Source organism: Furipterus horrens, unplaced genomic scaffold, assembly GCF_987537825.1.
Source record: "Furipterus horrens unplaced genomic scaffold, mFurHor1.1.pri manual_scaffold_3, whole genome shotgun sequence".
NCBI lineage: Eukaryota > Metazoa > Chordata > Mammalia > Chiroptera > Furipteridae > Furipterus > Furipterus horrens.
This window is the reverse complement of record NW_028327173.1, coordinates 204948670-204954976: the sequence shown is the minus strand read 5'-3', so window position 1 is coordinate 204954976 and position 6307 is coordinate 204948670.

Sequence of the window (6307 nt, the reverse complement as noted above, 5' to 3'; positions counted from 1 at the left end):
TGGGGAAAGCCCACCCACTGAAGAGGGTCCTCGCCCAAGAGGGGCTCAAAGACAGGTATGAAGGTGACCAGGGCGAAAGCAAAGATCTCACTGCAGTGTGACAGGGGCAGTGACAGAGAGAAGCACAGATGAAGGGCTTCCTGGAAGAGGTGACCTAGGACCGGCGTACCAAAGGGCAAGAGGAAGCCAGACAAGGCAGGGAGAATATGGACCTACAGAGTGGAGACACATGGGGCAAGAGGGGACAGCTCCCAGGCCAGAGCTGGCTCCACAAATATTGGGGAACCGAAATGACCTTTCCTGCCCTGACCCTGGCAGAGTGCTGAAAGTCTGGTGTGTTCCAGGAAGAAACCTCTGAGGTAGCCAGCCAGCGTGCTGTGGTTGAGACTTCAGGGGCCACATTTGAGGCTGGGAGCTGTCACCAGGGAGGAGGTCATGAGGTCCACCACTGGGCCCCCTTAGGGAAGATCAACCCTGCCCAGGAGCAGTGGAGCTTTTCAGCAGGAGACTGCCAATCAGCTTGAGTTTTAGAAGATGCCTCTGGCTTCAGGGGCAAGAAAGGGTTGGAGGGAGCTGAGCAGGAGGCAGGGAGCCCCCGTAGGGGGTGACTGCTAGTCCTGGGAAAGATGATGAGTCCCAAGTCTGGGCTGTGTACTAAGTTTGGAGGAGACGAGACAAACACCCAAAAATTAGAAGGTCAAATGAGCAAGGCCTGGGGTAGGTATTACTATCTAGTTTATATTGAGGAAACTGAGACAGTTTAAATAGTCCACCCATGGCACGTAGTTCATAACTAGTAATACTGGGATCCTAATCCACCTTGATCTGCCAAGAAACCCCAGAAATTTAGAGTCATCTATAAAGCCAGGCAGCTGCATAACGGGAGAGGTGAGGTGGGGGAGGAGGGGACAGGGCAGCAGGGTCATCAATGAAGCAGAGAAGTGGCTGGGAATTTCGCCAGGAGTTCTTTTTTCCACCAGATGGAGGGAGACATATGGGAAAAGGTTGGGAGAGAACTCAGGCAGCTCAGAGGGATGTCTGCATCCCTCTCGCGCCAGGGAAGGGGCTTCAGGGGGTTCCGGAGCACACCCGTGGTTCCCCGCTCTATTCCACCACATTCTCCTGGGGGCACCGATTTCACCGCGGGCTCCCAGCCCCTCCTCAAATGGCTGATGCAATAGGTGGGGCAGTGCAGGGGGACCTGCGTCCCCTAAGAGCATCCCTCCTTTATGGGGTTGTAGGTGGCTCCATAAAGCGCAGGGCTTGGGACCACCACCAACTTTGGCTGCATTTTTTCTTCAACTGCTCTTACCAAACATTTTAATTTTTTCCTGCTTTTTTTTTTTTTTTTAATTGTGGTAAGGTAGACAAACAACTGATCATCTAAACCACTTTTGGGCATACAATCCAGAGTCATTAAGAGCCTTCACGCTGTTGTGCAACCATCACCAGGACCGGCTCCAGAACTTTTTCAGCTTCCCAAACTGAAACTGTCTCCATTAAACAGTAACTTCCCCTCCCCCACCCCAGCCTGTTAACCACTATTCTACTTGTTGTTTCTATGAATTTGACTGTGCTAGGCCCCTCATAGAAGTGAAATGACCCAGTTCTTCTTGGAACTGGGTTATTTCACTTAGCCGAATGTCTTGAAGGTTCATCCACGTTGTAGTGTGCCAGAGTTTACCTCTTCCTTAAGGCTGAATAACACCATATACATGTGAAATATGTATACACTGTGAAATAACAGAAAAATACATATTGGTCTCTGCCTCCAGCTCCCCACACAGAGCTCCGGAAACGCTGTAATGGCCCAGGTGATATGAGCACTCAGAGCGTCTTTGGTGCTAATATTTGATCTTTGACCAGAGCTCCTAAACCCCTTGGAATTTATGTTCGAATGTGGTAACTTCTGGTGGGCTCCTGGGTGACTTCAGGGTGGGGGCTCGTCACCAGAAAGATCAGTCCATGCTGAGAAGCTTAGAACTCTCAGCCCCAGCCTTCATTCTCTTGAGCTGGCGGTTGGGCTAATCATCGATCCTGCTTATGTGATGAAGCCTCCATACAAACCCCTCAAGCAAGGGGTTCAGATAACTTCTAGTCTGGTAAACACACATCCACGCTGGGAGGGTGGTGCATCTCGACTCCAAGCATAGGAACTCCTGTGCTTGGGTCTCTTCTGCGTCGCCCTATCCTTAATCTCTTCACGTGACTTTTTTTTTTTTTTTTGTATTTGTATTATATCCTTTATAATAAACTGATAGACATAAGCAAGTGTTTCCCTGTGTTTTGTGAGCCACTCTAGAAAATTACTGAACCCAACGAGGGGTCATGGGAGCTCTGATTTATAGCCAGTCAGAGGTACAGGTGGCAGCCTGGGACTTGAGATTGCAGTCTTGTGGGACTGATCCCTTAACTGGTGGGATCTGACCCTATCTCCAGGTAGACAGGGTCACAACTGAGTTATACAGCCGTGCACCTAGCTGGTGTCAGAGAGCTGGCTGATGTGTGGAAACCCCACACATCAGGAGTCAGAAGTGAAGTGCGGTAGTAGCGTGAGAGTAAAGGAAAAACACAGAAGTGTTTTCCTTAGACAGCCACATTGTGTTTATTCACCCATTCATGGGTTTGGGGTTGTTTTCATTTTTTGGCTATTATGAGTAAGGCTGCTGTGAACATGGGTGCCTACAAATATCTGTTTGAGTCCCTGCTTCCAGTTCTCTTGTGCATTATCCTCAGAAGTAAAATTGTTGGGTCACCTAATTCTATGTCCGATTATGTGAGGAACTGCCATATTCTTTTCCTCGTGACTGCACCATCCAACCTCCCCGACAGCAGTGCATGAGGTTTTCAATTTCTCCACGTCCGCGCCAACACTGTTTCCTCTGGTTGTTTTCTGCTCTTTATAATGGCCATCTTAATAGGTATGAATGGTATCTCATTGTGGTTTTGATTGGCATTTTCCTAATGATTACTGGTGTTGAGCAACTTTTCATGTGCTTATTGGACATTTGTATATCGTCTGTAAAGAAATATCTACCCAAGTCCTTTGCCCATTTTCTGAATTGAGTTGGGTTTTTCTTGTATTTTTGTACTTTTTAGTTCTTTATATATTCTGGATATTAACCCTTTATCAGATATGTAACTTGTAACTATTTTCTCCCAGTCTATGGATTGTCCTTTTACTCTTTTGATAGTATCCTTTAATGAACAAGAAATTTTTTTTTCTTGGTGAAGTTCGTTATTCAATTTTTCTTTTTTGCCTGTACCTTTGGTATCATTGCCAAATCCAATGTCATGAAGCTTTTCCTCTAGGTTTTCTTCTGGGTTTTATTTAACTCTTACATTTAAGTCTTTGATTCATTTTGGGTTTTTATTATGGTATAAAGTCTAAGGGTCCAACTTCATTCTTTTGCATGTAGATTTCCAATGTCATTTGTTTAAAAGTCCTTTCCCCATTGAATAGTCTTGGTACCTTTGTCAAAAACCATTTGGACATACATGCAAGAGTTTACCCCTCGCTATTCTATTCTATTTTATTCATCTCTGTATGTCTGCTTTATGCCAGTATTACACTGTTTTGATTATTGTAAGTTCAGAAATCAGGAAGTATGAAACCTCTAACTTTGTTCTTCTTTCTAGACTATTTTGGTTATTCAAAGTCCCTTGAGACACTATAGAAATTTTAGGATGGATTTTTCTGTTTCTGCAAAATGCCTCATTGGAATTTTGATAAGGAGTGCATTGAATCTGTAAATCTCTTCAGGTAGTATTGACATCTTAAAGATAATAAGTCCTCCAATCCATGAACACAGGAGGTCTTTCCATTTATTTGTATCTTCTTTAACTTCTTTCAGCAATTTTTCTTTAGTTTTCATTGTATTAGTCTTTCACCTCCTTAGTTATGTTAATTCGTAAGTATTTCATTCTTTTTGACATTATTATGAATGAAATTTTCTTAATTTCCTTTTAAGATTGTTCATTGTCAGTATATAGGAACAGAACTGATCTTGACGGTTGATTTTGTATCCTGCTAATTTGCTGAATTTCTTTATTTATTCTAATGGGTGCTTTGTGGAATCTTCAGGGTTTTCTGCATATAAGATTACCAACTTCTCCCATTCCAATTTGAATGCCTTTTCTTTCTTTTGCTTGCTTAAGTACTCTGACTAGAACTTCCAGTACCATGTTAGACAGAAGAGGCAAAAGCAGACATCCTGTCTTATTCCAAAGCTTAGATGAAAAGTTTTCAATCTTTCACCACTGAGCATAATGTTAGATGTGGGCTATTCATAGATGGCCTTGATTATGCTGAGGTAGTTTCCTTCTATTCCTAGTTTGTTGAGTGTTTTTATCATGTGGTTTTTTTTTTTTTTTTTCTTCATTCTGAGACTGTAATTACATTACACTGGCTTTTGTATGTGAAACCATCATTGCATTCCAGGATTACACACAACATAGTCATAGTGTGTAATGCTTTTACTATGCTGCTGAATTCTATTTGCTAGTATGTTGTTGAGGATTTTGTAGTCTTCTTTTCTGGCTTTGATATCAGGGCGACAGATTAGTTGGAAAGTGTTCCCACCTCTTTGAATTTTTAAAGTAGAATTTGAAGAGAATTTGCATGGATTCTTTAAATGTTTGGTAGAATTCAACAGTGATGCTATGTGGTCCTGGGCTTTTCTTTGCTGTGAGGTTTTAAATTACTGGTTCCATTTTCTAACTTCTTTAGGTCTATTTGGGTTTTCTATTTAGTTGTGGTTCAGTCTTGGTAGGTTTTGTGTTTCTAGAAATGTTTCCATTTCATCTAGGTTATCCAATTTTTTGATGAGTAATTTTTCCAAAATCTTTTACCATACTTTTTATTTCTATAGAATTGATAGTATTGTCCCTACTTTCAATTCTGATTTTAGTAACTGGGACATCCCTCTTTTTTTCTTACTCAAGTCTAGCTGAAAGTTGTCAATTTTGTTAAACTTTTTGAAATTATTATGTATTACTATATTAGCTATACTGATGAGATATATTTTTGGTTTCATTGATTTTTCTCTAGTTTTTCTATTCTCTATTTTACTTATCTGTGTTCTAATATTTATTGTTTCCTTCCTTCTACTACCTTATCACCACTTTCTTTTGGTGACTATTTGCATGGGATACTTTTGTTTACTGTTTCATTTTAATATTTTGTCTTTGGATAAAAAATTAGTTTCTTGTGGTTAGCACATAGTTGGATCATCCTTTCTGAATCCATTCTGCTAACTTATCTTTTCATTGGAGAATTTTCTCCATTTACAGTAAAAGTAATTACTAATAAGGAAAAACATACTTTTGCCATTTTCCTATTTGTCTTCTATATGCCTTATACTTCCCCTCTCATTTCCTGTGTTGCTGTCTTATTTCATGTTAGTTGATTTTTTTGTAGTGAAATATTTTCATTCCCTTCTCACTTCCTTTTGTGTATATTCGATAGCTATTTTCTTCATGGTTACCAGAAAAATTACATTTAACATCCTGAAGTTATAACATTCTCATACAAAAACTCTGTTCCTACATAGCTTCATCCCCTACATCATTTCAGTTACTTAAGTCACAAATTATTCATCTTTATTCATTGTACTTCCAAAAACATAATAATTGCGTTATAAGCTTCGGTCTTTAAAAGCATATAGAAAATAAAAAGTGGACTTACAAATCAAAATTACAATAATACTTTTTATAATTGCTCATTCATTTACCTTTGCCGGAGATATTTATTTCTTTATAAAGATTCTGTTCCCTCTCTAGTGTTCTTTCACTTCAATGAGAAGGACTCCCTTTAGCATTTCTTGCAGGGGAGGTCCAGTGGTAATACACTCCCTCAGCTTTTCTTTATCTGAAATGTCTTTAATTTTTCCCTCTTTAAAAAAACTTGTTTATATGTTTTATTTTTTAAGTACATTTTATCGCTTATGCTGTTAGTTGTCCCAATTTTTCCCCTTTGCCCCTCTCTACCCAGCACCCCCTTCCCTACAGCAATCCCCCCTGCTTAGTTCATGTCCATGGGTCATGCATGTCAGTTCTTTGGCTTCACCTTCCCTATACTATTCTTAACGTCCCCCTGTTTGTTTTGGCCCTACCAAATACACTTCTCAATCCCTGCACTATTTCCCCCATTCTCCCTCTTCCCCCTCCCAGCTGGCAACCCTCACACTGATCCCCATACCTATGATTCTGTTCCTATTCTGGTTTGCTTTGTTTTTGTTGTTATTTTTTAGATTCAGTTCTTAATAGTTGTGAGTCTGTTGTCATTTTAGTGTTCATAGTTTTGATC